We start from the raw sequence: 17,227 nt of genomic DNA, 5'->3' as shown, positions 1-17,227 counted from the left end.
TATCTATAACCTCGGTACTAAGGGTGATAGAGTGGTTAACTCTATGTCCTCATGTAGTAGTGGAAGGTAAAGACTTCTTCTATCTGTAACCTCGGTACTAAGTGTGATAGAGCGGTTAGCTCTATGTCCTCATGTAGTAGTGGAAGGTAAAGACTTCTACTATCTGTAACCTTGGTACTAAGTGTGATAGAGTGGTTAACTCTATGTCCTCATGTAGTAGTGGAAGGTAAAGACTTCTGCTATCTATAACCTCGGTACTAAGGGTGATAGAGTGGTTAACTCTATGTCCTCATGTAGTAGTGGAAGGTAAAGACTTCTTCTATCTGTAACCTCGGTACTAAGTGTGATAGAGCGGTTAGCTCTATGTCCTCATGTAGTAGTGGAAGGTAAAGACTTGTACTATCTGTAACCTCGGTACTAAGTGTGATAGAGTGGTTAGCTCTATGTCCTCATGTAAAAAACTTGTACTATCTGTAACCTCAGTAATAAGTGTGATAGAGTGGTTAGCTCTATGTCCTCATGTAGTAGTGGAAGGTAAAGACTTCTGCTACCAATAACCTCGGTACTAAGGGTGATAGAGTGGTTAACTCTATGTCCTCATGTAGTAGTGGAAGGTAAAGACTTCTGCTATCTATAACCTCGGTACTAAGGGTGATAGAGTGGTTAACTCTATGTCCTCATGTAGTAGTGGAAGGTAAAGACTTCTGCTATCTATAACCTCGGTACTAAGGGTGATAGGGTGGTTAACTCTATGTCCTCAGTAGTAGTGGAAGATAAAGACTTGTACTATCTGTAACCTTGGTACTAAGTGTGATAGAGTGGTTAACTCTATGTCCTCATGTAGTAGTGGAAGGTAAAGACTTCTGCTATCTATAACCTCGGTACTAAGGGTGATAGAGTGGTTAACTCTATGTCCTCATGTAGTAGTGGAAGGTAAAGACTTCTACTATCTGTAACCTCGGTACTAAGGGTGATAGAGTGGTTAGTTCTATGTCCTCATGTAGTAGTGGAAGGTAAAGACTTCTGCTATCTATAACCTCGGTACTAAGGGTGATAGAGTGGTTAACTCTATGTCCTCATGTAGTAGTGGAAGGTAAAGACTTCTGCTATCTATAACCTCGGTACTAAGGGTGATAGAGTGGTTAACTCTATGTCCTCATGTAGTAGTGGAAGGTAAAGACTTCTGCTATCTATAACCTCGGTACTAAGGGTGATAGAGTGGTTAACTCTATGTCCTCATGTAGTAGTGGAAGGTAAAGACTTCTGCTATCTATAACCTCGGTACTAAGGGTGATAGAGTGGTTAACTCTATGTCCTCATGTAGTAGTGGAAGGTAAAGACTTCTGCTATCTATAACCTCGGTACTAAGGGTGATAGAGTGGTTAGCTCTATGTCCTCATGTAGTAGTGGAAGGTAAAGACTTCTGCTATCTATAACCTCGGTACTAAGGGTGATAGAGTGGTTAGCTCTATGCCCTCACGTAGTAATGGGAGGTAAAGACTTCTGCTATCTGTAACCTCGGTAGTGAGTGTGATAGAGTGGTTAGTTCTATGTCCTCACGTAGTAATGGGAGGTAAAGACTTCTGCTATCTGTAACCTCGGTACTAAGGGTGATAGAGTGGTTAGCTCTATGCCCTCACGTAGTAATGGGAGGTAAAGACTTCTGCTATCTGTAACCTCGGTAGTGAGTGTGATAGAGTGGTTAGTTCTATGTCCTCACGTAGTAATGGGAGGTAAAGACTTCTGCTATCTGTAACCTCGGTACTAAGGGTGATAGAGTGGTTAACTCTATGTTCGTTTGCCTGTTTTAAAGCCAAGTTGATGCTATTGTGATTCGTGGGGGCAGCTCCTTGAGTTTCACCCGAACCCTTTCTGTTTCGTTCTTCATTTGACAGGGGAATTGTGAATAACTGAACTGTGTTTTCACCGACAGTCACTGTACCAGAAGCGGCCGACGCCTGTCAGCACGACAACACTGCTGCCGCCTACATCTGTGTCTTGGTACCCGGAAAGAGAAGATAGCGAGCTGTGTGAAGATCCCTCTGTTGATGCCATATTGCCGAACGACAAGAGAGAAATCTATGTGTTTAAAGGTAAGGTAAATGTATCCAGTTTCCATTATGAAACGATGTACAAACACATTTTTGGAGGCCAAAGGTAACACAGGGAGAGCGTTATTAAGAGCCAAATACTACGCTGCTGTGGTCATTGTTCAATGTAACTTCAGAAATTGCATTTTAAACGCAGTCCAATCTAAAATCGCTTGCCAGTATGATTGCTTGAGAAATCTGAAGAATAAGAAAGCTCCTTTTCCTTTGCGAAAATCAAATGATGATAAGTATGTCTTCCGGTCAAGGCCATCCATTAGCGGCTGCTACTTTCAGATGACCGCCAGCTATAAGACATTGGCTGCACGGTTGCTAGGTAACACTGTCTGACTATACATCCATACTTACGGCTGCTAGGGTTACACTTCCGTCACGCTAACTCCTGAGCTGAAATTTTTAAATGTCCCCCTAGCCGTAAGACATATTTATATCAAAATTTACAGGAACACCGGTGTTTTGTCCGAACGTGATGCGATTACGAGAAGAGGAAAAACAGAGCTTGATAGAATACGCGTGAAGTTTCTTACTTCATTCTCTGTCAACTTTGTATGTAGTATTACAATCTTGCCAGGAAAACAACACTGGATTATGAATTTCTTTAATATACGGTATTGTTATTACTTACTCACCTCTTCGCTAAAAACATAACTTAGACCGGCAGAACAACCTCGGCAGAATGATAAATTGTTTCAAGTTCAGAGAACTTGTTTCTAACACGATTCACTGCAGATGGTGGTATAGGAACACGTTTCTTACTATCAGTTGCAGTCCATGAATGAATGCGGCTTACATGCATTATCGAGCTTCTTTATAGAATTCACGACTAATTTGTGTCGTGTTGTGAAAGATTAGTTTATCGAATGAAGAAACAGTTAAATACCCTTTTACTTCGATTATATTCTAGAATTCCTGAGATAACTTACATTTTCGATGTTAGTTGGCATATAATACATTTTTCACATTTGCACCATGAAGTAGTATTTCTTCTGCCTCATACAAACATTTCTTTACGGAATGGTAATTCTTCGTCGTTATTTGACTGTGTAGAGTTCTCCTCCGAATAACTACAACATCAATGAAATTAAATTATTGTTTTCTGGAACATAATCTGTGATTTACAATAAGCCCAAATAATTTGGTTAGTAGGAAGTGCCGTCTCTCCGCTGTTCCTTAATATAGCGAGAGTAATTTCAATAGAGCTTCTGAGAGGCCTTTACCCCTTTTGTTTATGCAAATCTCATAGCATAACCGTTGTGCAGGGTAGGGCATACTCTTCCATAATGGAGCAAGCGTAACATTAGTGGGGGTTCTAATATAACACACCCCTACTGTTTATGCAAATCCCGTAGCATAACCGTCGTGCAACGTGCATACCTGCTCTACCATAGTGCAGGAGTAACATGCATTCTAGGGGTCCTGAGTGGCCGTGGCCGTACCCCGTCATGTATGTCATTGGGTTTCATATTAGAATTTAGGTTCCCAAAGAAAACTGTAATTTAATCTCTGATGTAAAGACTAAAGACAGACATTTATGCAAGTGAAGGCACATGCTTCCCCTAGTGCAGCGTCACTGCATTGTCCTACATAGAAGGCTTTCAGTGGTGGCTCAAGGGTGCAGTAGCTGCCTGTTTCTTGGTAAAGTGTGGCATTCCAACTGATGAACCCACTGCCACTATGGGGCGAAACACTGGTAATTTCGCGATTTAAAAGGACGAAAGAGTTTGAGTGTTTTAAAATATTTGTGTCGTTTTATAGTTGTGAAAACATATACGAAATTTTCATGAAGATATTTTAAAATTTTTGCTTAAGTAGTGTACAGATGAAGGAAGTTGTAAGCAGCCAAGTTTTATAGCTTCAGAGCTAAGCGGTTACGGTGACGATGAGTTAACTATGAATGAGTTGATCAATTAAAATAACTTTCAGTACGGGGCAGCTGCTTCATACAAAAACCTAGTCCAGTTAGAAGAACTAGTTCACACCTGTTCGTCTGCATTTAGGGCTGTCGCGCATGTTGTACATTCCCTATCAATTATAGTCCTTTCTTAAGTATTTTCAAAAACTTAAATATTTATAGAATATCTCCCTTGGTAAATTATTCCAACCGGGCGAGTTGGCTGTGCGCGTAGAGGCGCGCGGCTGTGAGCTTGTATCCGGGAGATAGTAGGTTCGAATCCCACTATCGCCAGCCCTGAAGATGGTTTTCCGTGGTTTCCCATTTTCACAACAGGCAAATGCTGGGGCTGTACCGTAATTAAGGCCACGGCCGCTTCCTTCCAATTCCTAGGCCTTGCCTATCCCATCGTCGCCATAAGACCTATCTGTGTCGGAGCGACGTAAAGCCCCTAGAAAGAAAAGTCCAATCTACTAATGCCATTCCACAATGTTTCTTCACTGACAGTTCGGAACATACCACTTAGTCGAATACCTCGTCTCCTTACTTCCAAATCTTTCCAACCCATAGTTGGAAATTAGTTCACGAAAAGGAGGTCGTTCGTACAATGCAGTTAGTTCACACTAAAGAACTAGTGCATTCAAAGGAGCCAGTTCGCACTAACGAAGTAGTTCATAAAAGGGAGCTAGTTCAAGTAAAGAACTAGTTCATACAACGGAGCTAGTTCAATAAAAGAAGTAATTCATTCAAGGGGATAGTCCATACAAAAGCACTAGTTCATTCAAGGGAGCTAGATCATTCAAAAAAGCCAGTCACAGTAAAGAACTAGTTCATTCAAAGGAACTAGATCACACTAAAGAACTAGTTCATACAAGGGAGCTAGTTCACACTGAAGAACTATTTCAGTCAAGGGAGCTAGTTCAAGTTAAGAACTAGTTCATACAACGTACTACTTCAAGAAAAGTAGTAGTTCATTCAAGGGTATAGTTAACACTAAAGAACTAGTTCATTCAAGGGAGCAAGTTCATAGAAGGAAGCCAGTCATAGTGAAAAACTAGTTCATTCAAATGAGCTAGTTCACACTAAAGAACTAGTTCATTCAAGGGAGCTAGTTCATACAAGGAAGCCAGTCACAGTAAAGAACTAGTTCATTCAAAGGAGGTAGATCACACTAAAGAACTATTTCACTCAAGGGAGCTAGTTCAAGTAAAGAACAAGTTCATACAAGGGAGCTGGTTCACATGAAAGATGTTGATGATGCTTGTTGTTTTAACGGGCCTAACATCGCAGGTCATTGGCCCTATGAACGATGTAGTTCATTCAAGGTGGCTAGGTCACACCGAAGAACTAGTTCATTCAAGGGAGCTAGTTCACACTAAAGAACTAGTTCATACAAGGGAGATAGTTCAGACTAAAGAACTAATTCACTGGATGGAGGTAGTTCTCAGCCAGAATTATTTGACACAATAGAGCTAGTTCACCCAAAATAACTACTTCATACATGTTAACTAGTTCGAACTATCCTTAACTGAGCGAGTGGCTGCGCGATTTAGGTCATGTAGTTGTCAACTCGCATTCACGACATCGAAGATTCTAACCCACTGTCGGCAGCCCACTAGGTGCTATTCTGTGGTTTCCCATTTTAGCGCATGGCAAAAGCTGCGGCTGTATCTTAGTTAAGACCACGGCCGCTTCCTTCCCACCCCCGGCTCTTTTCTATCCCATCGTCACCCCGATACTTATCTGTGCCGGTGTGACGTAAATCAAATAAAAGAAGCGTTAATATGAAGTTTCACGTTCGTGTTGTCTTCTCCATGTCTAAATCACTTGTCTGTGTTCGCAGGCTCCGCGTTCTACACTGTGTCATCTGGCGGACGGGTGTCTTCTCCCCGGCCCATCTCCGACCAGTGGCCCGGGCTACCCTCTAGCCTAGGAGCAGCCTTCCACTACGGTGCCGCGAACAACACGTACTTCCTCAAGGGGTCCTGGTTCTGGAAGTACGACAGGTCAGGCAGTCTGGTCCCAGGTTACCCTAGACGTGTCGGTGAAGGCTTCCCCGGTGTGCCGGACGACATAGACACGGCCTTTGTGTGGACCGGAAACAAGAAACTATACTTTTTCAAAGGTAAGGGTAACTTACAAATAGCCCTGCTTCCATTTTTATTTATTTATTGCTCATTGCTTATAAGTAGACCGATTTTTTTTGTCAGTAATACGTTAGAATGCAAAGTAATTTGGTTATTAGGAAGTGTCCTGCAAAACGTTCTTCCACAATGTAGGGAGAGTAACAAATTCTAGGAGATCTGAAGGCCGTACCCCTATTGTCTATGCAAATCTCATGGCATAACCGTCGTACAGGGTAGTGTATACCTATTACTCGCTTAAATAAGTTTGCGTTCCAACGTATTACCGTCTAAAAATCTGGATTTTGCTTGCAGCGAGAAAGAAGAATTATGAACTATTAGTAAGAAAAGCCGGAAAAGAGTGGGAAAAGGCTGCATTTTGTCCCCTCTTCATTTCAATGTTTACATAGAACAGACAATAACGTAAATCAAAGAGGAATGAGGAAAATTCTGAGATTTGTCGATGATACTGATATTTTATCCAAGTCTGCAAAACATGTGGAGAAATGAATGATTAAGGAAGGAAGGAAGGAAGGAAGGAAGGAAGGAAGGAAGGAAGGAAGGAAGGAAGGAAGGAAGGAAGGAAGGAAGGAAGGAAGGACTTTCTGAAGAAAATAAATATCCACAATTCAAACACTAACATCGGAATTAGAGAGATGTTTCTAAATACTATCATCTGGAGCGCGGTATTGTACTGAAGTGAAATATGGCCGATAACTAGCTCAAAACGAAAGAGAACAGTAGCTTTTGAAATGTGGTGTTACACAAGAATGCTGAAGATGAGATGGGTAGATCGATTCAGGAATGAAGAGATACTGAATCGAACAGGTAAAGATCGAGCTGGATAAATTTGACGAGAAGAAAAGATAGAACGATAGGACACATCTTAAGACACCTAGGACTTACTCAGTTGGTTTTTGATGGAAGTGTAGGTGGTAAGAACGGTAGGGTAAACCAAGATATGAATATGGCAAAGAGATTAGGGCAGATGTAGGATGTAGCAGTTACATAGAAACGAAGATGTTAGCACAAGATAGGGGGGCAAAGACAGCTGCATAAAACCAGTCTATGGACTGTCGACCCAAACAATATTTTAATTAATTAATCAATTTATATGGTTATAACATGTCGAAGCTGGAGTGCTCTCTTTTTTCTTACACTTAACCACAAACAAATGTTGAGAGTTTTACACTATTATTTTAATAATAATAATAATAATAATAATAATAATAATAATAATAATAATGTTATTTGCTTTACGTCCCACTAACTACTTTTTACTGTTTTCGGGGACGCCGAGGTGCCGGAATTTAGTCCCACAGGAGTTCTTTTACGTGCCAGTAAATCTACCGACACGAGGTTGACGTATTTGAGCACGTTCAAGTATCACCGGACTGAGCCAGGATCGAACTTGCCAGCGCCTCAACCGTCTGAACCACCCAGCCCGGCTATTATTATTATTATTATTATTATTATTATTATTATTATTATTATCATTATTATTAGTATTATTTAGAATGTCATAGGGATCAACTACAAGTCATAAAAATGGCAATAATTTAAATACTGAGTAAACGGTAATGGAACAAGTTTACACAACAGTATTTAGTAACTAGCTTAAAGTAGAATTACTGCAGATTTATTGCGTGTGCCATATCCGCATTCGAAACCAACGCGCGACTTGCCAATGCGGCTGTTGAGGACACCGCCAAGAGTGGATATCATTTAGTTCTTCAGCAAAACAACCTCGCTGTGGTGCGTATCATGAGACAATACGCACAGCTGTTGAGTCGGTAACCACCTGTAAGCTCATCAAGGTGTCAGAGATACGGCCAAGTGCAGTAACACAATCTTGCAACCTCTCACAACTGGCACTGTTACCCCATTAGGGTTTGATGTTGTACCGCAGTAGAAGAGTTTGCACCCTTCGCCAAATTACCGAGACTTTGCATTTTGCCGCCTTGTTTTCTGGATACTGACGAAGTAAATTCGTCGCCGCTTGAGTGGCTAAATCGTGTAATTATAATTTGACCTCACTTCTTTAGCCTGCCTGGGTCTTGGGCAGGTTGCCCTCGGGGTGCGTCACCTACAGGGGTAACCCTAGCTTCTATATGTTCATTGAGAAAGGAGGTATGCATATTGATGCGACGTTTTGTACTCGGCTGAGTTGTCGCCTACCCTCCTCCTTTATCCAGGCTTGGGACTGGCACTAGGATGTCCGTGGTATACTCCTAGTGGCGGAGTTACGTCAAAACCAAGTATCAGGTAAATATAAAAAAAATACAGACAGATGATTACACAGGATTACACAGAAGGCAACAAGCAAAGGAATCATGGTCCTATAAACATTGTTAGGAAACCCACCATCTTCGGAGTCATGGTCCACTATCACTAATATCAATGACCACGATGTACCAATAATTTATGGAGGGTCGTATGCAACTACTAGCGTGTTGTGTCATGATCCTTCATAGTAGGATTAGGTGGCACCTAACACGGGTGTTCCATGGGCGATGGAGCAGTACTATGACTTGCTCGTTCCCCTGACCTTAACCTTTTAGATTTTGGTTTTGGAGCCATGTAAAGGAAGACCATAGTGTATGCGGTTCCCATAAATGATATGCACACACTACGAGAACGCGTGTTGAATGCCTGTGAGCAATCCGGCGACAGCCACGGGTGCTCCAACGAACGCGTGATTCGATGCGACGTAGTGTGGAAGGCTGCACTGCAATGGATGGCGGTCACATGGAACACATGCTGTGAAGAGTAGAAGTGGACCATAACTCGGTAGATATTGGGTTTGAGACCAATGTTCATACGACCTACCTTTCGTTCTTCCTTTTTTGCATGCTTCTTTTTCTGTAAATATTGTAACATATTTTCGACAACATCCTGTATATCTAATATATAAAGCGCGGATTTTTATGCAGTAAAGGTTAGATTGCGAACTAATTTGGTTAGTAGGAAGTGTCGGCCACCTGCTCTTCCATAATGTAGCAAGCGTAACATAAATTGTAGGGGTTCTGATGGGCTGTACCCCCTTATGTTTATGCAAGCCCCAAAGCATAGTCGTTGTGAAGGTAGACTATAGTTGCTACTCGCTTCACTAAGTTTGCATTCTAACCTATTATTGCATAAAAATCCTGGCTCTACAGTAATATATATTGTTACGATGTTTTGTGGACCGGCAGAGGTGAAAGAAGGTGTTGGGATGAATAGGTCTCAACTTACGAAATTAAAGTTAATTTAAAATTTAACAAAGGTTATATTTTCTTTTCAAGATAAAGAAATAACAAGTATAACAGGTACTCAGTAGCCTATCAACAAATTAAGAATGTACAATTGCAATTAGTAAATGGATTTGGGCTTCGAGCCCCCAGACACGCAATCCTTGAGCAATGAGCCCAACTTTACCTATGTACAAAGTTCAACAAAGGGGCAGAAAACCCCAATCATGCCAAGGAGCACTAGCTCCCAATTACCCAGTTAAGCCTGCTCGAGGCACACAGAAACCAAATTTAAGAAAGAGCAACCCGCTCTCAAAGTTCAGCCTATTCAAAGGCCACACCAAACTCCACCTTCAAGCTGCCCTCCAGGCACACAAGAACAGGGGTAAAAATACCCAACCTACTGAGGCCTATTCAGTAAAGAAACAGGGCAATTATATGGCCCCAAAATACCAACATGAGTGGAGGCGTAACTTGCACTCCTAATACACCTTTTTAAAACCTATTTGGCACTAGGCCGCTTATGCAAGGGCTAATCCCATACTACGGAGGTGACACGATAGGAAAACTTTATTAGATTATGAAGAGAAGGGAAACTATTATGAAAACGTTGTCACCTCAAAACAATATGAGTGGGAGCTCGAGAGGGTTAGGCACTCTCTATCCCAATTTGTAGTTAAAGCGACAGAATTTATACCAAGTGTCTTTTACATTTTAAAGGAAAGTTACATGACAAAAGTTTCGAACCTGCCCCGAGGGTTAAACTGCTGAGCTAGCGAGAAAAGAAGTTATTAAAAGGCCATTACCTTATGGATGAACTGCTGCCCGAAGAAAGAGGCGCTTCCCACCACCTGCTACATAATCACACTAGGATAGATATTACAGAAGTGGCCCAGAGACCAGAAAATCAGCAGTTTAAATACCCTCGTGGAACATTCGAGACCTTTCAAGAATGAGAACCCACACCCCTCTCAATTTTATTGGGTAGCATGAAGCAACATATCCATATCGGAGAAGACATACGTTATTGGTCAAAAATTAATTAGAGAAATTCGGGATTGGCTAAATTCAAAACAAGCGGAAAGAGGAGGGTTATACTGCCAACCCAAAAAATAACTGAAAGAAATTTAACAAAGAACAAACTTATGACTACAAAATTTCTTCAAAAAAAGTTCCTTCACTTCGCACTAGGATGCACAATTGTAGTTCTTACGTAGTGCCATCTAGAAGAGAATGTTCACACTTCTTACTACAGAGAAAACAAAAACGAATCGAAACTGACATAGTTCAGAACACTTCAAAATTTACAGTAGGGACATCTTCTGAGAAATCTTAGAATTAATGTGATTGTTAAGTTCAGGCTTCCTCCAGTAGAGGAGTTTCAACTGGCGCAATGTTTGAATTAGCGGCGTGGAGGTGTACCGCCCGGTACATATATAATACGAGTTTTTTCTGTTCATTGCTCAGCGTTTAAAAAAGAATTGTATTCTGTCTTGGCCGTGTTCACAGTGACAAGGAAATGCACTTTATAATTTTCCTTCATCTGTGTCTGTATGTCCTTCCGTATGTTTGTCCGCGCATCACGAGAAAATGGCTAAAGAGAATTTGATGAAAATCGGTATGTAAAGACGGGGAGTAAGGCACTAAAATATAGGATATAAACAATTTTATTCACGCTGGATAAAATGGTAGTTTAGGGGAACGCCTAAAATTGATTCTTTTAAATACCTAATGTTTCGGTTCTATCGAAAAAAAATTACGTAACTAAAGTTATACAGAATAAAAGTTCTGATCATTTATGTCATATGCAGTTTTATCATACCGAATATGAAAATGGAATTCGTGAATTTAGACTCCTGTTGCTCAGTCTGTATCAACGCCGAGCATTGCTCAATGTGTTAAGTGGCGGTCCATATCGTTAAGGAAAATAATTGTGAAGATATTTATAAAAAATGAGAAAAATCGCAAAGGAACATACGATTGAAGAATAACAGAAGAGGGAGTCATGAACGAACGAAGGACTCCCTTTACATCAGATGCCCTAATATCACACAGTGGGAAGAAAACCATATGTGAACTCCTAAAATATAGAAAGCTGAAAAAAAATTAAAAACAATAACATTACATTGACCATTGTTGTGATGCGGTTTGTCTCTTCTACTGCCACTCATCTCCGATGGATGGGATTACCGCTGTGTCCGATGAAATCAGCATGCATTTATATTGGGGAAAGTAGCTGGGGAGTTAGATAACTGCATATGCTGTATGGTTGTCTCGCCAATGACGGTTGTTCGTTCGCGATCCTTAATGTCTTGTCAAAGCCCACTGTGAGCTAAGCTCGAAACGCTACCACTGACGCTGCGCGCTGCGCTCGGATTTTGGACACTAAGTCTCATTTACCATTTATGTTCTCGTTCAGGTTCACAGTTCTGGAAGTTTGATGAAGACCTCAGTCCTCCTGTGGGAAGAAACTACCCCCGTCCTGTGTCCGACTGGTGGGGAATACCCGGCAGCGTGAATGCCGCCTTCGTTCACCGCGGGCAGACTTACTTCGTTAAAGACGACACCTTCTACAGGATTGCAGACGACACACTCCAGGTAATAGCACCCTTTATTAATAATAATAATGTTGTTTGACTCACAACACTGGTTTGATGCAGCTCTCCACGCCATCTTATCCTGAACTAACCTTTGCATTTCTACGTAACTGCTGCATCCTACAACTATTCTAATCTGCTTGTCATATTCATACTTTGGTCTACCTCTACCGTTCTTACCGCCTACACTTCTCTCAAAAACCAACTGAACAAAGTCCTGGGTGTCTTAAGATGTGTCCTATCATTCTATCTCTTCTTCTCGTCAAATTGAGCCAAATCGATCTCCTCTCACCAATTCGATTCAGTATCTCTTCATGCCAAATGGTATGGACAAACTCTTGGGGAAAGAGTACAAGATGAAGATAAACAAATCCGAAACATATGTAATGGAGTTCAGGCGAAGGAAGTCAGTTGATGCAGGAAAATATTAGACTAGGAAATGAATTCTTAAAGCAAGTAGACGAATATTGTTGCTTGGGTAGTAAAGTAACTAACGATGGCAGAAGTAAGGAGGACATAAAATGCAGATTAGCACAAACAAAGAAGACCTTTCTTAAGGAAAGAAATTTGATCACTTTGAACATTGACATAGGAATTAGAAGCATGTTTTTGAAGATTTTTGTCTGGAGCGTGGCATTGTATGGAAGTCAAACATGGAAGATAAAAAGCTCAGAAAGAAAGAGAGTAGCAGCTTTTGAAATGTGGTGTTACAGAAGAATGCTGATGGTAAGATGGGTAGATCGAATCGCTAATGAAGAGACACTGAGTCAAATAGGTGATAGGAGATCGATTTGGCTAAATTTGACCAGAATACGAGATAGAATGGTAGGACACATCTTAAGACACCCAGGAGTTGTGCAGTTGCTCCTTAAGGGAAGCGTAGGTGGTATGAACGGTCGGGGTAGACCAAGGTATGACAAGAAGCTTAGACCAGATGTAGAATGCAGCAGTTACGTAGAAATGAAAAGGTTAGCTCAGAATAGGGTGGCGTGGAGAGTTGTATCAAACCAACTTATAGGCTGATGACTCAAACAACAACATCTATTCATTAGTGATTCGTTCTCTCCATCTCATCTTCACCATTCTTCTGTAACACAACATTTCAAGAGTTTCTATTCTCTTTCTTTCTGAGCGGCCATGTTTCACTTCCATACAATGCCGCACTCCAGACGAAAGTCTTCAAAAACATCTTTCCAATCCCTATATCAATTTTCGAAGTGAGAAAAATTTTGTTCGTAAGAAAGGTCTTCCTTGGTTATGCTAGTCTGCATTAAATGTCCTCATTACTTCTGCCATCGTTAGTTATTTTACTAGCCAAGTAATAATATTCTAAGACTTCATTTTAACCTAATCTGCATCACATGACTTCGTACGACTGCACTTCATTTGGATTTACTTATTTACATCTTGTACTTCTTCTCCAAGACTGTGCTAATACCATTCAGCAACTTCTCCCGATTCTCTGAAGACTCAGTTAAAATAAAAATATCACCGGCAAGTCTCAGGGATTTGATTTCCTCTCCGAGGACTGTGATTCCTTTTCGAAATTCCTCCTTAATTTCCTTTACTGCTTCTTCTACGTAAACATTGAAAAGGGCAGGGGACAAACTCCAGCCTTGCCTCATTCCTTTTTGGATTGCTGCTTCTCTCTTGGCTCAACAATTTGGAAAATAAATACGAACTATTGCTGGTTTATGAGACTGTACTACATCGCGATGACTTAAAGAAGATTCAAGGGAAATCACTGGAAACAGCATCTTACTCTAATGGTAAAATTTATGTGACTTGTTTCAGGGTTGAAACTCTGACAAATTTTTCCATTTACCCTCGTAATAGTGTGACACACAATATTCTTTATCCTACGACACTGGATTAATATATCTCACAAAGAAAATTCGTACAATGTTGACAAGTTCACACAAAGGAGCTAGTTCACACTAAGTAACCAGTTCAGCAAAAAGGAGCTAGTTCACACTACGTGACTAATTCAGACAAAGGATCTAGTACGCACTAAGTGACAAGTTCACACAAAGTTGCTAGTTTACAAGAAGTGTGACCAGTTCAGACAAAGGAGCCAGTTCACACTAAATCACTAGTTCGGATAAAGGAGCCAGTTCACAATAAGTGACAAGTTCACACAAAGATGCTAGTTCACACTAACTCACTACTTCAGACAAAGGAGGTATGTAGTTCACACCAGGTTACCTGCGGGTAACTGCTAGTAATTATTTAAATATAAGAGGCATGCGCCTAATGTGCCAGTTACAAACAGAGATTTGCGGAAAGGCATAACATTCCGAAAGAAAGAAAGAAAGAAAGAAAGAAAGAAAGAAAGAAAGAAAGAAAGAAAGAAAGAAAGAAAGAAAGAAAGAAAGAAAAATAAATAAATAAATAAATAAATAAATAAATAAATAAATAAATAAATAAATAAATAAATACATCAATCAATCAATCAATCAATCAATCAATCAATCAATCAATCAATCAATCAATCAATCAATCAATCAATCAATCAATCAATCAATCAATCAATCAATTTCTACTATACGTTTCAGGTGGCTGAGAGCGGTTCTCTGAGTATCCAATGGTTCGGCTGTAGGGGAAGGAAGTCATCTTCCAGAAATTCTGCAGACTGGAGGTAAGATGCACTTTTACAAGTCGCTTTACGTCGCACCGACACGGACAGGTCGTATGGCGACGATAGGATATAAGAGGGCTAGGAGTTGGAAGGAATAGGCTATGGTCTTATGTTACTGACCAAGCATTTGGCTGGTGTGAAAATGGGAAACCACGGAAAATCATCATCATGGCTGCCGACATTGGGGTCCGAACCTACTGTCTCCCAAGTGCATGCTCACAGCTGTATGACCCTAACCACACTGCCAACTCGCTCGGTTTTGGAGGCAAGATTCTTTGGTCATCCTGGTGCGTAGTCGAGTGCTAAGAGACTTCATAACTATTTTCTGTAGGACAAGCTACTATATTGCTCTTAATTCTATGTTGGCGAGCGTTACGTGTGAGTTCACCGTGTGGACAGCAGCTCAGGACTGAATGTGTACCCCGAATTTTATATATTTAAAGAAAATATGCTGCATTTATGAAGATAATCTAAATGAGAAAAAAGAGTTTTAACATTTAAAAAACAGGATTAATTTCTTTAAAGCCAATCTTGTTTATCAGTAGGCCTATCCTTGAAAATAACATTGTTAATCTCTGTTAATTTTTACTTGTAAAGACAATGAAAATGTCACATGACCGGAGCTAGTTGCGTTGGACTAAAGAGATTACTTATGAATATAGACGGCTTCATTTCCTGTTCTTAGTACTTGTTTTTGCTATTGATCTAATATTATTATCAAAGATCGGAATTTTAGGTACTGATAGGTTAGTACTTATCAAGTATACTCTACCCTGTACAACAGTTCTGCTATGCTGTTTGCATACGCATTAGGAGTACGGCCTACAGAACTCATAGAATTTATGTTACACTTGCTACGTTAGGGAAGAACGGGTTGCACGAGACTTCTTACTAACTAAATTAGTTTGCATTCTAACCCATTACTACCTAAAAGTCCGAGGACTAATTATTATATTATAAAATAGAAAACTGTGAACATATTTATAAAATTTTGACCTAAATATCTCCTACACCTGGGGTTCTTCAGAAAATTTGTGTCATATAACAAAATGTGTAACGCAATGTTACCTAGGAACAATACCTTGAGAAATGTACAGGCCCTGTTTCTGAATGTCATGGCCATCCATAAATACTTCACATCACAGCCTGTACGGTTGCTAGGTAATAGCGCGTCATACATTTTATTGAAAGACATATTTATGATCATATTATTTTCCAAACGGAGATTTCATGTACATTTTATTTTATTTCTTCTTAATTTTGCAGACCAGGCGTGTTCCATTTCTCGCAAGGTTCTAGTCAACTTCCGAAGCAGAGAATGACCTGAATTATTTTTTACTACTTGTTATATGTTGTCACTTAATTTATTTATTGTAGAAATATGTATGTACTATATTATTTATTTGTGTAACAAAATCACATGTGTAGAATCTAACGAAATACATTACTTTTATATTTATCTGACTATTATAAAATTTTATTCTCCACTATTGAGAAGAAACTGTTTGGAACAGTGGGGAAGGAGTGCCACTTCCTCCAAAAGACAGAAGAACACTGATAAATTCTGCAAAGGAATTCTGAAATGTTCATTGAAATACGGTCAGTGAAAGAGCAATCAAATCATATTTATCTAGTTCTTAGGAACTAGTAGGCAGCTCTAGGAAGAACTGTGTTGGGAGAAAGGGCGATAAAATGCAGAAGCTCTAACTGCCATCCAGATTATTTTACGGAATCACACCCTAGGCTAGAGATCACTTCAAGGACAGCTATGTACGAAGTGTTGCAAGTAAAGCAGGGGTTCAAAGATCGTGATCCTCGGGAGACTGCCTCACTTCGGTAGTGAATATACAAGACCAAAGTAGAAAGAATACCATGCCAGGGTAAAATTATTAAGTAACGAATGGATTTCTCCGGGAAGAACAACAACATTATATCGTATTCTAAAAAAAATGTGGTTAAGGGGAGACGTGCAGGAAAATTTTCTAAATTCTCTGTACTTTTTGCTAGTTGCTTTACGTCGCACCGACTCAGATAGGTCTTACGGCGACGGTGGGACAGGATAGGGCTAGAGTGGGAAGGAATCGGCCGTGGCCTTAATTAAGGTACAGCCCCAGCATTTGCCTGGTGTGAAAATGGGAAACCACGGAAAACCATTTTCAGGGCTGCCGATAGTGGGGTTCGAACCTACTATCTCCCGAATACTGGATACTAGCCGCAATTAAGCGACTGCAGCTATCGAGCTCGGTTCTCTGTACTTTAAAATTATTTGAGTTAGAATTATGAAACTTTATACACTGATTTAAAATACATTGTTCTTGGCTGTAAACATTAATCAGTTAATTTAGCTAAAATGTTTTTGTAAAAAAGACTTTTAATGAAATTTGAATGTTGGTCATATTGATGGAACTTTTTCATAGCAAAACCGAAGTCCTGGACCTTGTTATTTTTTAATGATTTCTAAGGATTTGATGATTTATGCCTGAAAGCGTTTTTAATTCCATGCCCATTTCGATTTTTTTAAATAGCTTAAGTTTCCAATTTGAAAAAATCACAATAATATACGTATAAATATTCAACTCTTAAGTCCATAAAATGACATATTTTGTAATTTCCTTGCAGGAAAACGTGTGAAATTATTTA

At 40.0% G+C, this 17,227-nt stretch overlaps 1 non-coding gene across 1 annotated transcript; it reads left to right on the top strand.

The window, feature by feature from the left end:
- Window positions 1–5,848: 5,848 nt before the first annotated feature.
- LOC136885557 (uncharacterized) lies at window positions 5,849–15,982 on the top strand. The gene is made up of 4 exons (XR_011018997.1): window positions 5,849–6,124; window positions 11,772–11,950; window positions 14,505–14,587; window positions 15,854–15,982. It is a non-coding gene; the product is annotated as an uncharacterized protein (transcript).
- Window positions 15,983–17,227: the final 1,245 nt, after the last annotated feature.

This window comes from Anabrus simplex, chromosome 14 (genome assembly GCF_040414725.1).
Source record: "Anabrus simplex isolate iqAnaSimp1 chromosome 14, ASM4041472v1, whole genome shotgun sequence".
Classification (NCBI taxonomy): domain Eukaryota; kingdom Metazoa; phylum Arthropoda; class Insecta; order Orthoptera; family Tettigoniidae; genus Anabrus; species Anabrus simplex.
The sequence above is the reverse complement of the archived record's forward strand: the minus strand, read 5'-3'. Positions and strand labels throughout refer to the sequence as shown.